Raw genomic sequence first — 23,892 nt, forward strand, 5'->3', positions numbered from 1 at the left:
GGGATCGTACTGTGCACGCAGTCACCCCAGACTGATCACAGACAGAACCCAGGGATCCCAGAGTGCACGCAGTCACCCCAGACTGATCCCAGACTGAACCCAGGGATTCCAGATTGCACCACGTCATCCCAGACTGATTCCAAACTGCAGCCAGGAAATCTACAGTGCACGCAGTCACCCCAGACTGATCCCAGACTGCACCCTGGGATTGGACAGTGCACGCAGTCACCGCAGACTGATCACAGACTGCACCCAGGGATCCTGGAGTGCACGCAGTCACCCCAGACTGATCCCAGACTGCACCCAGGGATCCCAGAGTGCACCCAGTCTCGCCAAACTGATCCCAGACTGCACCCAGGAATTCTACAGTGCACGCAATCACCCCAGACTGATCCCAGACTGCACCCAGGGATCGTACAGAGCACGCACTCACCCCAGAATGATCCCAGACTGCACCCAGGGATCCTAAAATGCACCCAGTCACCCCAGACTGATCCAAGACTGCACCCAGGGATCCCAAAGTGCACCCAGTCACGCCAGACTGATCCCAAACTGCACACTGGAATTCTACATTTCATGCAGTCATCCTGACTGAACCCAGACTGCACCCAGGGATCGAACAGTGCATGCAGTCTCCCCAGACTGATCCCAGACTGCACCCAGGGATCCGACAGTGCAATCAGTAACCCCAGACTGATCCCAGACTGCACCCATGAATCCTACAGTGCAGGCAGTAACCCCAGACTGATCCCAGACTGCACCCAGGGATCGCACAGTGCACACAGTCTCCCCAGACTGATCCCAGTCTGCACCCAGGGATCGTACAGTGCACGCAGTCTCCCCAGAGTAATCCCACACTGCACCCAGGGATCCTACAGTGCACTCAGTAACCCCAGACTGATCCCAGACTGCACCCAGGAAACCGGCAGTGCACGCAGACACCCCAGACTGATCCCAGACTGCACCCAGGAATCCGACAGAGCACGCAGTCACCCAAGACTGATCCAAGACTGCACCCAGGGTTACTGCACTGCACGCAGTCAACCCAGACTGACCCCAGACTGCACCCAGGGTTCCCAGTGTGCACGCAGTCCACCTGGACTGATCCCAGACTGCACCCAGGGATCTGAAAATGCACCCAGTCACCCCAGACTTATCCCAGACTGCACCCAGGGATACCAGATTGCACCCAGTTTCGCCAGACTGTTCCCAGACTGCGCCCAGGAATTCTACAGTGCACGCAGTCTCCCCAGACTGATCCCAGTCTGCACCCAGGGATCGGACATTGCACGCAGTCACCCCAGACTGATCTCAGACTGCACCCAGGGATCCTGGAGTGCACGCAGTCACCACAGACTGATCCCAGACTGCACCCATGATGCTACAGTGCACGCAGTCACCCCAGACTGATCCCAGACTGCACCCAGTGATCCTACAGTGCACGCAGTCACCTCAGAATGATCCCAGACTGCACCCAGGGATCCTACAGTGCACGCAGTCACCCCAGACTGATCCCAGACTGCTCCCAGGAATCCTACTTTGCACGCAGTCACCCCAGACTGATCCCAGACTGCACCCAGGAACCCGACAGTGCACGCAATCACCCCACACTGATCCCAAAATGCACCCAGTAAACCTGCAGTGCACGCAGTCACCCCAGACTGATCCCAGACTGAACCCAGGTATCCTACAGAGCACGCAGTAACCCCAGACTGATCCCAGACTGCACCCTGGGATCGGACAGTGCACGAAGTCACCGCAGACTGATCACAGACTGCACCCAGGGATCCTGGAGTGCACGCAATCACCCCAGACTGATCCCAGAATGCACCCAGGGATCCCAGAGTGCACCCAGTCTCGCCAGACTGATCCCAGACTGCACCCAGGAATTCTACAGTGCACGCAATCACCCCAGGCTGATCCCAGACTGCACCCAGGGATCCCAGAGTGCACGCAGTCTACCCAGACTGATCCCTGACTGCACCCAGGGATCGTACAGAGCTCGCAGTCACACCAGAATGATCCCAGACTGCACCCAGGGATCCTACTGAGCACGCAGTCACCTCAGAATGATCCCAGACTGCACCCTGGGATCCAGCAGTGCACGCAGTCAACCCAGACTGATCCCAGACTGCACCCAGGGATCCCAGAGTGCACGCAGTCTACCCATACTGATCCCAGACTGCACCCAGGGATCCTAAAATGCACCCAGTCACCCCAGACTGAACCAAGACTGCACCCAGGGATCCCAAATTGCACCCAGTCACGCCAGACTGATCCCAAACTGCACCCTGGAATTCTACAGTTCACGCAGTCACTCCTGACTGAACCCAGACTGCACCCAGGGATCGAACAGTGCATGCAGTCTCCCCAGACTGATCCCAGACTGCACCCAGGGATCCGACAGTGCACTCAGTAACCCCAGACTGATCCCAGACTGCACCCATGAATCCTACAGTGCAGGCAGTAACCCCAGACTGATCCCAGACTGCACCCAGGGATCGCACAGTGCACACTGTCTCCCCAGATTGATCCCAGTCTGCACCCAGGGATCGTACAGTGCACGCAGTCTCCCCAGACTGATCCCAGACTGCACCCAGGGATCCTACAGTGCACACTGTCTCCCCAGATTGATCCCAGTCTGCACCCAGGGATCGTACAGTGCACGCAGTCTCCCCAGACTGATCCCAGACTGCACCCAGGGATCCTACAGTGCACACTGTCTCCCCAGATTGATCCCAGTCTGCACCCAGGGATCGTACAGTGCACGCAGTCTCCCCAGACTGATCCCAGACTGCACCCAGGGATCCTACAGTGCACACTGTCTCCCCAGATTGATCCCAGTCTGCACCCAGGGATCGTACAGTGCACGCAGTCTCCCCAGACTGATCCCAGACTGCACCCAGGGATCCTACAGTGCACACTGTCTCCCCAGATTGATCCCAGTCTGCACCCAGGGATCCTACAGTGCACACTGTCTCCCCAGATTGATCCCAGTCTGCACCCAGGGATCGTACAGTGCACGCAGTCTCCCCAGACTGATCCCAGACTGCACCCAGGGATCCTACAGTGCACACTGTCTCCCCAGATTGATCCCAGACTGCACCCAGTTTTCCTACAGTGCACTCAGTAACCCCAGACTGATCCCAAACTGCACCCAGGGATCGTACTGTGCACGCAGTCACCCCAGACTGATCACAGACAGAACCCAGGGATCCCAGAGTGCACGCAGTCACCCCAGACTGATCCCAGACTGCACCCAGGGATCCCAGATTGCACGCAGTCACCCAGACTGATCCCAGACTGAACCCAGGGATTCCAGAGTGCACCACGTCATCCCAGACTGATTCCAAACTGCAGCCAGGAAATCTACAGTGCACGCAGTCACCCCAGACTGATCCCAGACTGCACCCTGGGATCGGACAGTGCACGCAGTCACCGCAGACTGATCACAGACTGCACCCAGGGATCCTGGAGTGCACGCAGTCACCCCAGACTGATCCCAGACTGCACCCAGGGATCCCAGAGTGCACCCAGTCTCGCCAGACTGATCCCAGACTGCACCCAGGAATTCTACAGTGCACGCAATCACCCCAGACTGATCCCAGACTGCACCCAGGGATCCCAGAGTGCACGCAGTCTACCCAGACTGATCCCAGACTGCACCCAGGGATCGTACAGAGCACGCACTCACCTCAGAATGATCCCAGACTGCACCCAGGGATCCTGCAGTGCACGCAGTCAACACAGACTGATCCCAGACTGCACCCAGGGATCCCAGAGTGCACGCAGTCTACCCATACTGATCCCAGACTGCACCCAGGGATCCTAAAATGCACCCAGTCACCCCAGACTGATCCAAGACTGCACCCAGGGATCCCAAAGTGCACCCAGTCACGCCAGACTGATCCCAAACTGCACCCTGGAATTCTACATTTCATGCAGTCATCCTGACTGAACCCAGACTGCACCCAGGGATCGAACAGTGCATGCAGTCTCCCCAGACTGATCCCAGACTGCACCCAGGGATCCGACAGTGCAATCAGTAACCCCAGACTGATCCCAGACTGCACCCATGAATCCTACAGTGCAGGCAGTAACCCCAGACTGATCCCAGACTGCACCCAGGGATCGCACAGTGCACACAGTCTCCCCAGACTGATCCCAGTCTGCACCCAGGGATCGTACAGTGCACGCAGTCTCCCCAGACTAATCCCACACTGCACCCAGGGATCCTACAGTGCACTCAGTAACCCCAGACTGATCCCAGACTGCACCCAGGAAACCGGCAGTGCACGCAGACACCCCAGACTGATCCCAGACTGCACCCAGGAATCCGACAGAGCAAGCAGTCACCCAAGACTGATCCAAGACTGCACCCAGGGATACTGCACTGCACGCAGTCAACCCAGACTGACCCCAGACTGCACCCAGGGTTCCCAGTGTGCACGCAGTCCACCTGGACTGATCCCAGACTGTACCCAGGGATCTGAAAATGCACCCAGTCACCCCAGACTTATCCCAGACTGCACCCAGGGATACCAGATTGCACCCAGTTTCGCCAGACTGATCCCAGACTGCGCCCAGGAATTCTACAGTGCACGCAGTCTCCCCAGATTGATCCCAGTCTGCACCCAGGGATCGGACATTGCACGCAGTCACCCCAGACTGATCTCAGACTGCACCCAGGGATCCTGGAGTGCACGCAGTCACCACAGACTGATCCCAGACTGCATCCATGATGCTACAGTGCACGCAGTCACCCCAGACTGATCCCAGACTGCACCCAGTGATCCTACAGTGCATGCAGTCACCCCAGACTGATCCCAGACTGCACCCAGGAATCCTGCAGTGCACGCAGTCACCCCAGACTGATCCCAGACTGCACCCAGTGAACCTACAGTGCACGCAGTCATCCCAAACTGATCCCAGACTGCACCCAGAGATCCTACAGTGCACGCAGTCACCCCAGACTGATCCCAGACTGCTCCCAGGAATCCTACTTTGCACACAGTCACCCCAGACTGATCCCAGACTGCACCCAGGTACCCGACAGTGCACGCAATCACCCCACACTGATCCCAGAATGCACCCAGTAAACCTGCAGTGCACGCAGTCACGCCAGACTGATCCCAGACTGAAACCAGGTATCCTACAGAGCACGCAGTAACCCCAGACTGATCCCAGACTGCACCCTGGGATCGGACAGTGCACGCAGTCACCGCAGACTGATCACAGACTGCACCCAGGGATCCTGGAGTGCACGCAGTCACCCCAGACTGATCCCAGACTGCACCCAGGGATCCCAGAGTGCACCCAGTCTCGCCAGACTGATCCCAGACTGCACCCAGGAATTCTACAGTGCACGCAATCACCCCAGGCTGATCCCAGACTGCACCCAGGGATCCCAGAGTGCACGCAGTCTACCCAGACTGATTCCCGACTGCACCCAGGGATCGTACAGAGCACGCAGTCACCCCAGAATGATCCCAGACTGCACCCAGGGATCCTACTGAGCACGCAGTCACCTCAGAATGATCCCAGACTGCACCCTGGGATCCTGCAGTGCACGCAGTCAACCCAGACTGATCCCAGACTGCTCCCAGGAATCCTACTTTGCACGCAGTCACCTCTGACTGATCGCAGACTGCACCCAGGGATCCTACAGTGCACGCAGTCACCCAAGACTGATCCCAGACTGCACCCAGGGATCCTGCAGTGCACGCAGTCATCCCAGACTGATCCCAGAATGCAGCCACGTATCCTACAGTGCAGCCAGTCACCCGAGACTAATCCCAGACAACACCCAGGAATCATGCAGTGCAGGCAATAATCCCAGACTAATCCCAGACTGCACCCATGGATCCTGCAGTGCACGTAGTCACCCCAGACTGATACCAGACTGCACACAGTAATGCTACATGCACCCAGTCATCCCAGACTGATCCCAGACGGCACCCAGGAACCCGACAGTGCACGCAATCAACCCACACTTATCCCAGACTGCGACCAGGAAACCTGAAGTGCACGCAGTCACCCCAGACTGATCCCAGACTGCACCCAGGGATCCTGCACTGCACGCAGTCACCCCAGACTGATCCCAGACTGCACCCAGGAATCCCAGAGTGCACCCAGTCTCGCCAGACTGATCCCAGAATGCACCCAGGAATTCTACAGTGCACGCAGTCAACCCAGACTGATCCCAGACTGCACCCAGGGATCCCAGAGTGCACGCAGTCTACCCATACTGATCCCAGACTGCACCCAGGGATCCTAAAATGCACCCAGTCGACCCAGACTGATCCAAGACTGCACCCAGGGATCCCAAAGTGCACCCAGTCACGCCAGACTGATCCCAAACTGCACCCTGGAATTCTACAGTTCACGCAGTCATCCTGACTGAACCCAGACTGCACCCAGGGATCGAACAGTGCATGCAGTCTCCCCAGACTGATCCCAGACTGCACCCAGGGATCCGACAGTGCACTCAGTAACCCCAGACTGATCCCAGACTGCACCCACGGATCCTACAGTGCACCCAGTCACCCAAGACTGAACCCAGACTGCACCCAGGGATCACAGACGGCACCAAGTCACCCAGACTGATCGCAGACTGCAACCATGAATCCTACAGTGCACGCAGTAACCCCAGACTGCACTCAGGGAGCCTGCAGTACACGCAGTCACCCCAGACTGATCACAGACTGCACCCAGTGATCCTACAGTGCACGCAGTCACCCCAGACTGCACCGAGGAATCCTACAATGCACGCAGTCACCCCAGACTGATCCCAGACTGCACCCAGGGAACGTAAGTGCACGCAGTCACCCCAGACTGATCCCAGACTGCACCCCGGGATCCGACACTGCACGCAGTCACACCAGACTGCTCCCAGACTGCACCCAGGGATCCTACAGTGCACGCAGTAACCCCAGTCTTTCCCCAGACTGCACCCATGAATGCTACAGTGCACGCAGTCACAACAGACTGATCCCAGACTGCATCCAGTGATCCTACAGTGCACGCAGTCACCCCAGACTGATCCCAGACTGCACCCAGGGATCGCACAGTCCACGCAATCTCCCCAGACTGATCCCAGACTGCACCGAGGGATCCTACAGTGCACTCAGTAACCCCAGACTGATCCCAGACTGCTCCCAGTAATCCTACATTGCAGGCTGTCACCCAAGACTGATCCCAGACTGCACCCAGGGAACCTACTTTGCACGCAGTCACCCCAGACTGATCCCAGACTGCTCCCAGGAATCCTACTTTGCACGCATTCACCCCAGACTGATCCCAGACTGCAGCCACGGATCCTACAGTGCACGCAGTCACCCCAGACTGATCCCAGACTGCACCCAGGGATCCCAGACGGCACCAAGTCACCCAGACTGATCGCAGACTGCAACCATGAATCCTACAGTGCACGCAGTCACCCGAGACTGATCCCAGACTGCACTCAGGGAGCCTACAGTGCACGCAGTCACCCCAGACTGTGCCCAGACTGCACCCAGTGATCCTGCAGTGCACGCAGTCACCCCGGACTGCACCCAGGAAAACTGCAATGCACGCAGTCACCCCAGACTGATCCCAGACTGCACCCATGGAACGTAATTGCACGCAGTCACCCCAGACTGATCCCAGACTGAACCCAGGGATCCTACACTGCACGCAGTCACACCAGACTGCTCCCAGACTGCACCCATGCATGCTACAGTGCACGCAGTCACCACAGACTGATCCCAGACTGCACCCAGTGATCCTCCAGTGCACGCAGTCACCCCAGACTGATCCCAGACTGCACCCAGGAATCCTGCAGTGCACGCAGTCACCCCAGACTGATCCCAGACTGCACCCAGGGATCCTACAGTGCACGCAGTCACCCCAGACTGATCCCAGACTGCACCCAGTAATCCTACATGCACCCAGTCACCCCAGACTGAACCCAGACGGCACCCAGGAACTCGACAGTGCACGCAATCACCCCACACTGATCCCAGACTGCACCCAGGAAACCTGCAGTCCACGCAGTCACCCCAGACTGAACCCAGACTGCACCCAGGGATCCTGCACTCCACGCAGTCACCCCAGACTGATCCCAGACTGCACCCAGGGATCCCAGAGTGCACCCAGTCTGGCCAGACTGATCCCAGACTGCACCCAGGAATTCTACAGTGCACGCGTTCACCCCTGACTGATCCCAGACTGCACCCAGGGATCGCACAGTCCACGCAGTCTCCCCAGACTGATCCCAGTCTGCAACCAGCGATCGTACAGTGCACGCAGTCTCCCCAGACTGATCCCAGACTGCACCCAGTGATCCTACAGTGCACTCAGTAACTCCAGACTGATCCCAGACTGCACCCATGAATCCTACATTGCAGGCAGTCACCCCAGACTGATCCCAGACTGCACCCAGGGATCCTACTGTGCACGCTGTCACCCCAGATTGATCCCAGACTGCACCCAGGGATCCCAGATTGCACCAAGTCATCCCAGACTGATCCCAAACTGCAGCCAGGAAATCTACAGTGCACGCAGTCACCCCAGACTGATCCCAGACTGCACCCTGGGATCGGACAGTGCACGCAGTCACCCCAGACTGATCCCAGACGGCACCCAGGAACCCGACAGTGCACGCAATCACCCCACACTGATCCCAGACTGCACCCAGGAAACCTGCAGTGCACGCAGTCACCCCAGACTGATCCCAGACTGAACCCAGGAATCCAACAGAGCACCCAGTCTCGCCAGACTGATCCCAGACTGCACCCAGGAATTCGACAGTGCACGCAGTCTCCCCAGACTGATCCCAGACTGCACCCAGGGATCCTGCAGTGCACTCAGTAACCCAAGACTGATCCGAGACTGCACCCAGGGAACCTACTGTGCACGCAGTCACCCCAGACTGATCCCAGACTGCACCCAGGGATCCTACAGTGCACGCAGTCACCCCAGACTGATCCCAGACTGAACCCAGGAATCCAACAGAGCACCCAGTCTCGCCAGACTGATGCCAGACTGCACCCAGGAATTCTACAGTGCACGCAATCACCCCAGACTGATCCCAGACTGCACCCAGGGATCGCACAGTCCACGCAATCTCCCCAGACTGATCCCAGACTGCACCGAGGGATCCTACAGTGCACTCAGTAACCCCAGACTGATCCCAGACTGCTCCCAGTTATCCTACATTGCAGGCAGTCACCCAAGACTGATCCCAGACTGCACCCAGGGAACCTACTTTGCACGCAGTCACCCCAGACTGATCCCAGACTGCTCCCAGGAATCCTACTTTGCACGAATTCACCCCAGACTGATCCCAGACTGCACCCAGGGATCCTACAGTGCACGCAGTCACCCCAGACTGATCCCAGACTGCACCCAGTGATCCCAGACGGCACCAAGTCACCCAGACTGATCGCAGACTGCAACCATGAATCCGACAGTGCACGCAGTAACCCGAGACTGATCCCAGACTGCACTCAGGGAGCCTACAGTGCACGCAGTCACCCCAGACTGATCCCTGACTGCACCCATGGAACGTAAGTGCACGCAGTCACCCCAGACTGATCCCAAACTGAACCCAGGGATCCTACACTGCACGCAGTCACACCAGACTGCTCCCAGACTGCACCCATGGATGCTACAGTGCACGCAGTCACAACAGACTGATCCCAGACTGCACCCAGTGATCCTACAGTGCACGCAGTCACCCCAGACTGATCCCGGACTGCACCCAAAAATCCTGCAGTGCAGCAGTCACCCCAGACTGATCCCAGACTGCACCCAGGGATCCTACAGTGCACGCAGTCACCCCAGACTGATACCAGACTGCTCCCAGGAATCCTACTTTGCACGCAGTCACCTCAGACTGATCCCAGACTGCACCCAGGGATCCTACAGTTCATGCAGTCTCCCCAGACTGATCCCAGACTGCACCCAGGGATCCTACAGTGCACGCAGTCAACCCAGACTGATCCCAGACTGCACCCAGGGACCCTACAGTGCACGCAGTCATCCCAGACTGATCCCCGACTGCAGCCACGGATCCTACAGTGCACCCAGTCACCCCAGACTGATCCCAGACAACACCCAGGAATCCTACAAAGCAGGCAATAATCCCAGACATATCCCAGACTGCACCCATGGATGCTACAGTGCACGCAGTCAACACAGACTGAACCCAGACGGCACCCAGGAATCCGACAGTGCACGCAATCACCCCACACTGATCCCAGACTGCACCCAGGAAAGCTGCAGTGCACGCATTCACCCCAGACTGATCCCAGACTGCAGCCACGGATCCTACAGTGCACGCAGTCACCCCAGACTGATCCCAGACTGCACCCAGGGATCCCAGACGGCACCAAGTCACCCAGACTGATCGCAGACTGCAACCATGAATCCTACAGTGCACGCAGTCACCCGAGACTGATCCCAGACTGCACTCAGGGAGCCTACAGTGCACGCAGTCACCCCAGACTGTGCCCAGACTGCACCCAGTGATCCTGCAGTGCACGCAGTCACCCCGGACTGCACCCAGGAAAACTGCAATGCACGCAGTCACCCCAGACTGATCCCAGACTGCACCCATGGAACGTAATTGCACGCAGTCACCCCAGACTGATCCCAGACTGAACCCAGGGATCCTACACTGCACGCAGTCACACCAGACTGCTCCCAGACTGCACCCATGCATGCTACAGTGCACGCAGTCACCACAGACTGATCCCAGACTGCACCCAGTGATCCTCCAGTGCACGCAGTCACCCCAGACTGATCCCAGACTGCACCCAGGAATCCTGCAGTGCACGCAGTCACCCCAGACTGATCCCAGACTGCACCCAGGGATCCTACAGTGCACGCAGTCACCCCAGACTGATCCCAGACTGCACCCAGTAATCCTACATGCACCCAGTCACCCCAGACTGAACCCAGACGGCACCCAGGAACTCGACAGTGCACGCAATCACCCCACACTGATCCCAGACTGCACCCAGGAAACCTGCAGTCCACGCAGTCACCCCAGACTGAACCCAGACTGCACCCAGGGATCCTGCACTCCACGCAGTCACCCCAGACTGATCCCAGACTGCACCCAGGGATCCCAGAGTGCACCCAGTCTGGCCAGACTGATCCCAGACTGCACCCAGGAATTCTACAGTGCACGCGTTCACCCCTGACTGATCCCAGACTGCACCCAGGGATCGCACAGTCCACGCAGTCTCCCCAGACTGATCCCAGTCTGCAACCAGCGATCGTACAGTGCACGCAGTCTCCCCAGACTGATCCCAGACTGCACCCAGTGATCCTACAGTGCACTCAGTAACTCCAGACTGATCCCAGACTGCACCCATGAATCCTACATTGCAGGCAGTCACCCCAGACTGATCCCAGACTGCACCCAGGGATCCTACTGTGCACGCTGTCACCCCAGATTGATCCCAGACTGCACCCAGGGATCCCAGATTGCACCAAGTCATCCCAGACTGATCCCAAACTGCAGCCAGGAAATCTACAGTGCACGCAGTCACCCCAGACTGATCCCAGACTGCACCCTGGGATCGGACAGTGCACGCAGTCACCCCAGACTGATCCCAGACGGCACCCAGGAACCCGACAGTGCACGCAATCACCCCACACTGATCCCAGACTGCACCCAGGAAACCTGCAGTGCACGCAGTCACCCCAGACTGATCCCAGACTGAACCCAGGAATCCAACAGAGCACCCAGTCTCGCCAGACTGATCCCAGACTGCACCCAGGAATTCGACAGTGCACGCAGTCTCCCCAGACTGATCCCAGACTGCACCCAGGGATCCTGCAGTGCACTCAGTAACCCAAGACTGATCCGAGACTGCACCCAGGGAACCTACTGTGCACGCAGTCACCCCAGACTGATCCCAGACTGCACCCAGGGATCCTACAGTGCACGCAGTCACCCCAGACTGATCCCAGACTGAACCCAGGAATCCAACAGAGCACCCAGTCTCGCCAGACTGATGCCAGACTGCACCCAGGAATTCTACAGTGCACGCAATCACCCCAGACTGATCCCAGACTGCACCCAGGGATCGCACAGTCCACGCAATCTCCCCAGACTGATCCCAGACTGCACCGAGGGATCCTACAGTGCACTCAGTAACCCCAGACTGATCCCAGACTGCTCCCAGTTATCCTACATTGCAGGCAGTCACCCAAGACTGATCCCAGACTGCACCCAGGGAACCTACTTTGCACGCAGTCACCCCAGACTGATCCCAGACTGCTCCCAGGAATCCTACTTTGCACGAATTCACCCCAGACTGATCCCAGACTGCACCCAGGGATCCTACAGTGCACGCAGTCACCCCAGACTGATCCCAGACTGCACCCAGTGATCCCAGACGGCACCAAGTCACCCAGACTGATCGCAGACTGCAACCATGAATCCGACAGTGCACGCAGTAACCCGAGACTGATCCCAGACTGCACTCAGGGAGCCTACAGTGCACGCAGTCACCCCAGACTGATCCCTGACTGCACCCATGGAACGTAAGTGCACGCAGTCACCCCAGACTGATCCCAAACTGAACCCAGGGATCCTACACTGCACGCAGTCACACCAGACTGCTCCCAGACTGCACCCATGGATGCTACAGTGCACGCAGTCACAACAGACTGATCCCAGACTGCACCCAGTGATCCTACAGTGCACGCAGTCACCCCAGACTGATCCCAGACTGCACCCAAAAATCCTGCAGTGCAGCAGTCACCCCAGACTGATCCCAGACTGCACCCAGGGATCCTACAGTGCACGCAGTCACCCCAGACTGATACCAGACTGCTCCCAGGAATCCTACTTTGCACGCAGTCACCTCAGACTGATCCCAGACTGCACCCAGGGATCCTACAGTTCATGCAGTCTCCCCAGACTGATCCCAGACTGCACCCAGGGATCCTACAGTGCACGCAGTCAACCCAGACTGATCCCAGACTGCACCCAGGGACCCTACAGTGCACGCAGTCATCCCAGACTGATCCCCGACTGCAGCCACGGATCCTACAGTGCACCCAGTCACCCCAGACTGATCCCAGACAACACCCAGGAATCCTACAAAGCAGGCAATAATCCCAGACATATCCCAGACTGCACCCATGGATGCTACAGTGCACGCAGTCAACACAGACTGAACCCAGACGGCACCCAGGAATCCGACAGTGCACGCAATCACCCCACACTGATCCCAGACTGCACCCAGGAAAGCTGCAGTGCACGCAGTCACCCCAGACTGATCCCAGACTGAACCCAGGAATCCAACAAAGAAAGCAGTAACCCCAGACTGATCCCAGACTGCACCCAGGGATCGCACAGTCCACGCAGTCTCCCCAGACTGATCCCAGACTGCACCCAGGGATCCTACAGTGCACGCAGTCACCCCAGACTGATCCCAGACTGCTCCCAGGAATCCTCCTTTGCACGCAGTCACCCCAGACTGATCCCAGACTGCACCCAGGGATCCTACAGTGCACGCAGTCACCCCAGACTGATCCCAGACTGCACCCAGTAATCCTCCATGCACCCTTTCACCCAAGACTGATCCCAGACGGCACCCAGGAACCCGACAGTGCAAGCAATCACCCCACACTGATCCCAGACTGCACCCAGGAAACCTGCAGTCCACGCAGTCACCCCAGACTGATCCCAGACTGCACGCAGGGATCCCAGAGTGCACCCAGTCTGGCCAGACTGATCCCAGACTGCACCCAGGAATTCTACAGTGCACGCGGTCACCCCTGACTGATCCCAGACTGCACCCAGGGATCGCACAGTCCACGCAGTCTCCCCAGACTGATCCCAGTCTGCAACCAGGGATCGTACAGTGCACGCAGTCTCCCCAGACTGATCCCAGACTGCACCCATGAATCCTACATTGCAGGCAGTCACCCCAGACTGATCACAGACTGAACCCAGGGATCCCAGAGTGCACGCAGTCACCCAGACGGATCCCAGACTGAACCCAGGGATTCCAGAGTGCACCAAGTCATCCCAGACTGATCCCAAACTGCAGCCAGGAAATCTACAGTGCACGCAGTCACCCCAGACTGATCCCAGACTGCACCCTGGGATCGGACAGTGCACGCAGTCACCCCAGACTGATCCCAGACGGCACCCAGGAACCCGACAGTGCACGCAATCACCCCACACTGATCCCAGACTGCAACGAGGAAACCTGCAGTGCACGCAGTCAGCCCAGACTGATCCCAGACTGAACCCAGGAATCCAACAGAGCAACCAGTCTCGCCAGACTGATCCCAGACTGCACCCAGGAATTCTACAGTGCACGCAGTCTCCCCAGACTGATCCCAGACTGCACCCAGGGATCCTACAGTGCACTCAGTAACCCAAGACTGATCCAAGACTGCACCCAGGGAACCTACTGTGCACGCAGTCACCCCAGACTGATCCCAGACTGCTCCCAGGAATCCTCCTTTGCACGCAGTCACCCCAGATTGATCCCAGACTGCACCCAGGGATCCTACAGTACACGCAGTCACCCCAGACTGATCCCAGACTGCACCCAGGGATCCTATAGTGCACGCAGTCATGCCAGACTGATCCCAGAATGCAGCCACGGATCCTACAGTCCACCCAGTCAACCCCGGACTGATCCCAGACAACACCCAGGAATCCTACAGTGCAGGCAATAATCCCAGACTAATCCCAGACTGCTCCCAGGAATCCTACTTTGCACGCAGTCATATCAGACTGATCCCAGACTGCACCCAGGGATACTACAGTTCATGCAGTCTCCCCAGACTGATCCCAGACTGCACCCAGGGATCCTACAGTGCACGCAGTCAACCCAGACTGATCCCAGACTGCACCCAGGGATCCTACAGTGCACGCAGTCATCCCAGACTGATCCCCGACTGCAGCCACGGATCCTACAGTGCACCCAGTCACCCCAGACAGATCCCAGACAACACTCAGGAATCCTACAAAGCAGGCAATAATCCCAGACATATCCCAGACTGCACCCATGGATGCTACAGTGCACGCAGTCAACACAGACTGATCCCAGACGGCACCCAGGAATCCGACAGTGCACGCAATCACCCCACACTGATCCCAGACTGCACCCAGGAAACCTGCAGTGCACGCAGTCACCCCAGATTGATCCCAGACTGAACCCAGGAATCCAACAAAGCAAGCAGTAACCCCAGACTGATCCCAGACTGCACCCAGGGATCGCACAGTCCACGCAATCTCCCCAGACTGATCCCAGAATGCACCCAGGGATCCTACAGTGCACTCAGTAACCCCAGACTGATCCCAGACTGCTCCCAGTAATCCTACATTGCAGGCAGTCACCCAAGACTGATCCCAGACTGCACCCAGGGATCCTACTGTGCACGCAGTCACCCCAGACTGATCCCATACTGCTCCCAGGAATCCTCCTTTGCACGCAGTCACCCCAGACTGATCCCAGACTGCACCCAGGGATCCTACAGTGCACGCAGTCACCCCAGACTGAACCCAGACTGCACCCAGGGATCCTACAGTGCACGCGGTCATGCCAGACTGATCCCAGAATGCAGCCACGGATCCTACAGTGCACCCAGTCACCCCAGACTGATCCCAGACAACACCCAGGAATCCGACAGTGCAGGCAATAATCCCAGCCTAATCCCAGACTGCACCCATGGATCCTACAGTGCACGCAGTCACCCCAGACTGATCCCAGACTGCACCCAGTAATCCTACATGCACCCAGTCACCCCAGACTGATCCCAGACGGCAGCCAGGAATCCTCCTTTGCACGCAATCACCCCACACTGATCCCAGACTGCACCCAGGAAACCTGCAGTCCACGCAGTCACCCCAGACTGAACCCAGACTGCACCCAGGGATCCTGCACTCCACGCAGTCACCCCAGACTGATCCCAGACTGCACCCAGGGATTCCAGAGTGCACCCAGTCTGGCCAGACTGATCCCAGACTGCACCCAGGAATTCTACAGTGCACGCGGTCACCCCAGACTGATCCCAGACTGCACCCAGGGATCGCACAGTCCAGGCAGTCTCCCCAGACTGATCCCAGTCTGCAACCAGTGATCGTACAGTGCACGCAGTCTCCCCAGACTGATCCCAGACTGCACCCAGGGATCCTACAGTGCACTCAGTAACCCCAGACTGATCCCAGACTGCACCCATGAATCCTACATTGCAGGCAGTCACCCCAGACTGATCCCAGACTGCACCCAGGGATCCTACTGTTCACGCTGTCACCCCAGACTGATCACAGACTGAACCCAGGGATCCCAGAGTGCACGCAGTCACCCCAGATTGATCCCAGACTGCACCCAGGGATCCCAGATTGCACGCAGTCACCCAGACGGATCCCAGACTGAACCCAGGGATTCCAGAGTGCACCAAGTCATCCCAGACTGATCCCAAACTGCAGCCAGGAAATCTACAGTGCACGCAGTCACCCCAGACTGATCCCAGACTGCACCCTGGGATCGGACAGTGCACGCAGTCACCCCAGACTGATCCCAGACGGCACCCAGTGATCCTGCAGTGTACGCAGTCACCCCTGACTGCACCCAGGAATCCTGCAATGCACGCAGTCACCCCAGACTGATCCCTGACTGCACCCATGGAACGTAAGTGCACGCAGTCACCCCAGACTGATCCCAAACTGAACCCAGGGATCCTACACTGCACGCAGTCACACCAGACTGCTCCCAGACTGCACCCATGGATGCTACAGTGCACGCAGTCACAACAGACTGATCCCAGACTGCACCCAGTGATCCTACAGTGCACGCAGTCACCCCAGACTGATCCCAGACTGCACCCAAAAATCCTGCAGTGCAGCAGTCACCCCAGACTGATCCCAGACTGCACCCAGGGATCCTACAGTGCACGCAGTCACCCCAGACTGATACCAGACTGCTCCCAGGAATCCTACTTTGCACGCAGTCACCTCAGACTGATCCCAGACTGCACCCAGGGATCCTACAGTTCATGCAGTCTCCCCAGACTGATCCCAGACTGCACCCAGGGATCCTACAGTGCACGCAGTCAACCCAGACTGATCCCAGACTGCACCCAGGGACCCTACAGTGCACGCAGTCATCCCAGACTGATCCTCGACTGCAGCCACGGATCCTACAGTGCACCCAGTCACCCCAGACTGATCCCAGACAACACCCAGGAATCCTACAAAGCAGGCAATAATCCCAGACATATCCCAGACTGCACCCATGGATGCTACAGTGCACGCAGTCAACACAGACTGAACCCAGACGGCACCCAGGAATCCGACAGTGCACGCAATCACCCCACACTGATCCCAGACTGCACCCAGGAAAGCTGCAGTGCACGCAGTCACCCCAGACTGATCCCAGACTGAACCCAGGAATCCAACAAAGAAAGCAGTAACCCCAGACTGATCCCAGACTGCACCCAGGGATCGCACAGTCCACGCAGTCTCCCCAGACTGATCCCAGACTGCACCCAGGGATCCTACAGTGCACGCAGTCACCCCAGACTGATCCCAGACTGCTCCCAGGAATCCTCCTTTGCACGCAGTCACCCCAGACTGATCCCAGACTGCACCCAGGGATCCTACAGTGCACGCAGTCACCCCAGACTGATCCCAGACTGCACCCAGTAATCCTCCATGCACCCTTTCACCCCAGACTGATCCCAGACGGCACCCAGGAACCCGACAGTGCAAGCAATCACCCCACACTGATCCCAGACTGCACCCAGGAAACCTGCAGTCCACGCAGTCACCCCAGACTGATCCCAGACTGCACGCAGTGATCCCAGAGTGCACCCAGTCTGGCCAGACTGATCCCAGACTGCACCCAGGAATTCTACAGTGCACGCGGTCACCCCTGACTGATCCCAGACTGCACCCAGGGATCGCACAGTCCACGCAGTCTCCCCAGACTGATCCCAGTCTGCAACCAGGGATCGTACAGTGCACGCAGTCTCCCCAGACTGATCCCAGACTGCACCCAGGGATCCTACAGTGCACTCAGTAACCCGAGACTGATCCCAGACTGCACCCATGAATCCTACATTGCAGGCAGTCACCCCAGACTGATCACAGACTGAACCCAGGGATCCCAGAGTGCACGCAGTCACCCCAGATTGATGCCAGACTGCACCCAGGGATCCCAGATTGCACGCAGTCACCCAGACGGATCCCAGACTGAACCCAGGGATTCCAGAGTGCACCAAGTCATCCCAGACTGATCCCAAACTGCAGCCAGGAAATCTACAGTGCACGCAGTCACCCCAGACTGATCCCAGACTGCACCCTGGGATCGGACAGTGCACGCAGTCACCCCAGACTGATCCCAGACGGCACCCAGGAACCCGACAGTGCACGCAATCACCCCACACTGATCCCAGACTGCAACGAGGAAACCTGCAGTGCACGCAGTCAGCCCAGACTGATCCCAGACTGAACCCAGGAATCCAACAGAGCAACCAGTCTCGCCAGACTGATCCCAGACTGCACCCAGGAATTCTACAGTGCACGCAGTCTCCCCAGACTGATCCCAGACTGCACCCAGGGATCCTACAGTGCACTCAGTAACCCAAGACTGATCCAAGACTGCACCCAGGGAACCTACTGTGCACGCAGTCACCCCAGACTGATCCCAGACTGCTCCCAGGAATCCTCCTTTGCACGCAGTCACCCCAGATTGATCCCAGACTGCACCCAGGGATCCTACAGTACACGCAGTCACCCCAGACTGATCCCAGACTGCACCCAGGGATCCTACAGTGCACGCAGTCATGCCAGACTGATCCCAGAATGCAGCCACGGATCCTACAGTGCACCCAGTCAACCCCGGACTGATCCCAGACAACACCCAGGAATCCTACAGTGCAGGCAATAATCCCAGACTAATCCCAGACTGCTCCCAGGAATCCTACTTTGCACGCAGTCATATCAGACTGATCCCAGACTGCACCCAGGGATACTACAGTTCATGCAGTCTCCCCAGACTGATCCCAGACTGCACCCAGGGATCCTACAGTGCACGCAGTCAACCCAGACTGATCCCAGACTGCACCCAGGGACCCTACAGTGCAAGCAGTCATCCCAGACTGATCCCCGACTGCAGCCACGGATCCTACAGTGCACCCAGTCACCCCAGACAGATCCCAGACAACACTCAGGAATCCTACAAAGCAGGCAATAATCCCAGACATATCCCAGACTGCACCCATGGATGCTACAGTGCACGCAGTCAACACAGACTGATCCCAGACGGCACCCAGGAATCCGACAGTGCACGCAATCACCCCACACTGATCCCAGACTGCACCCAGGAAACCTGCAGTGCACGCAGTCACCCCAGATTGATCCCAGACTGAACCCAGGAATCCAACAAAGCAAGCAGTAACCCCAGACTGATCCCAGACTGCACCCAGGGATCGCACAGTCCACGCAATCTCCCCAGACTGATCCCAGAATGCACCCAGGGATCCTACAGTGCACTCAGTAACCCCAGACTGATCCCAGACTGCTCCCAGTAATCCTACATTGCAGGCAGTCACCCAAGACTGATCCCAGACTGCACCCAGGGATCCTACTGTGCACGCAGTCACCCCAGACTGATCCCATACTGCTCCCAGGAATCCTCCTTTGCACGCAGTCACCCCAGACTGATCCCAGACTGCACCCAGGGATCCTACAGTGCACGCAGTCACCCCAGACTGAACCCAGACTGCACCCAGGGATCCTACAGTGCACGCGGTCATGCCAGACTGATCCCAGAATGCAGCCACGGATCCTACAGTGCACCCAGTCACCCCAGACTGATCCCAGACAACACCCAGGAATCCGACAGTGCAGGCAATAATCCCAGCCTAATCCCAGACTGCACCCATGGATCCTACAGTGCACGCAGTCACCCCAGACTGATCCCAGACTGCACCCAGTAATCCTACATGCACCCAGTCACCCCAGACTGATCCCAGACGGCAGCCAGGAATCCTCCTTTGCACGCAATCACCCCACACTGATCCCAGACTGCACCCAGGAAACCTGCAGTCCACGCAGTCACCCCAGACTGAACCCAGACTGCACCCAGGGATCCTGCACTCCACGCAGTCACCCCAGACTGATCCCAGACTGCACCCAGGGATCCCAGAGTGCACCCAGTCTGGCCAGACTGATCCCAGACTGCACCCAGGAATTCTACAGTGCACGCGGTCACCCCAGACTGATCCCAGACTGCACCCAGGGATCGCACAGTCCAGGCAGTCTCCCCAGACTGATCCCAGTCTGCAACCAGTGATCGTACAGTGCACGCAGTCTCCCCAGACTGATCCCAGACTGCACCCAGGGATCCAACAGTGCACTCAGTAACCCCAGACTGATCCCAGACTGCACCCATGAATCCTACATTGCAGGCAGTCACCCCAGACTGATCCCAGACTGCACCCAGGGATCCTACTGTGCACGCTGTCACCCCAGACTGATCACAGACTGAACCCAGGGATCCCAGAGTGCACGCAGTCACCCCAGATTGATCCCAGACTGCACCCAGGGATCCCAGATTGCACGCAGTCACCCAGACGGATCCCAGACTGAACCCAGGGATTCCAGAGTGCACCAAGTCATCCCAGACTGATCCCAAACTGCAGCCAGGAAATCTACAGTGCACGCAGTCACCCCAGACTGATCCCAGACTGCACCCTGGGATCGGACAGTGCACGCAGTCACCCCAGACTGATCCCAGACGGCACCCAGGAACCCGACAGTGCACGCAATCACCCCACACTGATCCCAGACTGCACCCAGGAAACCTGCAGTGCACGCAGTCACCCCAGACTGATCCCAGACCTAACCCAGGAATCCAACAGAGCACCCAGTCTCGCCAGACTGATCCCAGACTGCACCCAGGAATTCTACAGTGCACGCAGTCTCCCCAGACTGATCCCAGACTGCACCCAGGGATCCTACAGTGCACTCAGGAACCCAAGACAGATCCGAGACTGCACCCAGGGAAACTACTGTGCACGCAGTCACCCCAGACTGATCCCAGACTGCTCCCAGGAATCCTACTGTGCACGCAGTCACCCCAGACTGATCCCAGACTGCTACCAGGAATCCTCCTTTGCACGCAGTCACCCCAGACTGATCCCAGACTGCACCCAGGGATCCTACAGTGCACGCAGTCACCCCAGACTGATCCCGGACTGCACCCAGGGATCCTACAGTGCACTCAGTAACACAAGACTGATCCCAGACTGCACCCAGGGAAACTACTGTGCACGCAGTCACCCCAGACTGATCCCAGACTGCTCCCAGGAATCCTACTTTCCACGCAGTCACCCCAGACTGATCCCAGACTGCACCCAGGGATCCAACAGTGCACGCAGTCACCCCAGACTGATCCCAGACTGCACTCAGGTATCCTAGACGGCACCAAGTCACCCAGACTGATCGCAGACTGCAACCATGAATCCTACAGTGCAAGCAGTAACCCCAGACTGATCCCAGACTGCACTCAGGGAGCCTGAAGTGCACGCAGTCAGCCCAGACTGATCCCAGACTGCACCCAGTGATCCTACAGTGCACACAGTCACCCCAGACTGCACCCAGGAATCCTGCAATGCACGCAGTCACCCCACAATGATCCCAGACTGCACCCAGGGAATGTAAGTGCACGCAGTCACCCCAGACTGATCCCAGACTGCACCCAGGTTTCCTACACTGCACGCAGTCACACCAGACTGCTCCCAGACTGCACCCAGCGATCCTACAGTGCACGCAGTAACCCCAGTCTTTCCCCAGACTGCAACCATGGATGCTACAGTGCACGCAGTCACCACAGAATGAACCCAGACTGCACCCAGTGATACTACAGTGCACGCAGTCACCCCCGACTGATCCCAGACTGCACCCAGGAATCCTGCAGTGCACGCAGTCACCCCACAGTGATCCCAGACTGCACCCAGGGATCCTACACTGCACGCAGTCACACCAGACTGCTGCCAGACTGCACCCAGGGATCTTACAGTGCACGCAGCAACCCCAGTCTTTCCCCAGACTGCACCCATGGATGCTACAGTGCACGCAGTCACCACAGACTGATCCCAGACTGCACCCAGTGATCCTACAGTGCACGCAGTCACCCCAGACTGATCCCAGACTGCACCCAGGAATCCTGCAGTGCACGCAGTCACCCCAGACTGATCCCAGACTGCACCCAGGGATCCTACAGTGCACGCAGTCACCCGAGACTGATCCCAGACTGCTCCCAGGAATCCTCCTTTGCACGCAGTCACTTCAGACTGATCCCAGATTGCACACAGGGATCCTACAATGCACGCAGTCACCCCAGACTGATCCCAGAATGCACCCAGGGATCCTACAGTGCACGCAGTCATCCCAGACTGATCCCAGACTGCAGCCACGGATCCGACAGTGCACCCAGTCACCACAGACTGATCCCAGACAACACCCAGGAATCCGACAGTGCAGGCAATAATCCCAGACTAATCCCAGACTGCACCCATGGATGCTACAGTGCATGCAGTCACCCCAGACTGATCCCAGACGGCACCCAGGAACCCGACAGTGCACGCAATCACCCCACACTGATCCCAGACTGCACCCAGGAATCCAACAGAGCACCCAGTCTCGCCAGACTGATCCCAGACTGCACCCAGGAATTCTACAGTGCACGCAGTCACCCCAGACTGATCCCAGACTGCACCCTGGGATCGCACAGTCCACGCAATCTCCCCAGACTGATCCCAGACTGCACCGAGGGATCCTACAGTGCACTCAGTAACCCCAGACTGATCCCAGACTGCTCCCAGTCATCCTACATTTGAGGCAGTCACCCAAGACTGATCCCAGACTGCACACAGGGATCCTACAATGCACGCAGTCACCCCAGACTGATCCCAGAATGCACCCAGGGATCCTACAGTGCACGCAGTCAACCCAGACTGATCCCAGACTGCACCCAGGGACCCTGCAGTGCACGCAGTCATCCCAGACTGATCCCAGACTGCAGCCACGGATCCGACAGTGCACCCAGTCACCACAGACTGATCCCAGACAACACCCAGGAACCCGACAGTGCACGCAATCACCCCACACTGATCCCAGACTGCACCCAGGAATCCAACAGAGCACCCAGTCTCGCCAGACTGATCCCAGACTGCACCCAGGAATTCTACAGTGCACGCAGTCACCCCAGACTGATCCCAGACTGCACCCTGGGATCGCACAGTCCACGCAATCTCCCCAGACTGATCCCAGACTGCACCGAGGGATCCTACAGTGCACTCAGTAACCCCAGACTGATCCCAGACTGCTCCCAGTCATCCTACATTTGAGGCAGTCAGCCAAGACTGATCCCAGACTGCACACAGGGATCCTACAATGCACGCAGTCACCCCAGACTGATCCCAGAATGCACCCAGGGATCCTACAGTGCACGCAGTCAACCCAGACTGATCCCAGACTGCACCCAGGGACCCTGCAGTGCACGCAGTCATCCCAGACTGATCCCAGACTGCAGCCACGGATCCGACAGTGCACCCAGTCACCACAGACTGATCCCAGACAACACCCAGGAATCCGACAGTGCAGGCAATAATCCCAGACTAATCCCAGACTGCACCCATGGATGCTACAGTGCATGCAGTCACCCCAGACTGATCCCAGACGGCACCCAGGAACCCGACAGTGCACGCAATCACCCCACACTGATCCCAGACTGCACCCAGGAATCCAACAGAGCACCCAGTCTCGCCAGACTGATCCCAGACTGCACCCAGGAATTCTACAGTGCACGCAGTCACCCCAGACTGATCCCAGACTGCACCCTGGGATCGCACAGTCCACGC

This window comes from Heptranchias perlo, unplaced genomic scaffold, assembly GCF_035084215.1.
Source record: "Heptranchias perlo isolate sHepPer1 unplaced genomic scaffold, sHepPer1.hap1 HAP1_SCAFFOLD_59, whole genome shotgun sequence".
NCBI lineage: Eukaryota > Metazoa > Chordata > Chondrichthyes > Hexanchiformes > Hexanchidae > Heptranchias > Heptranchias perlo.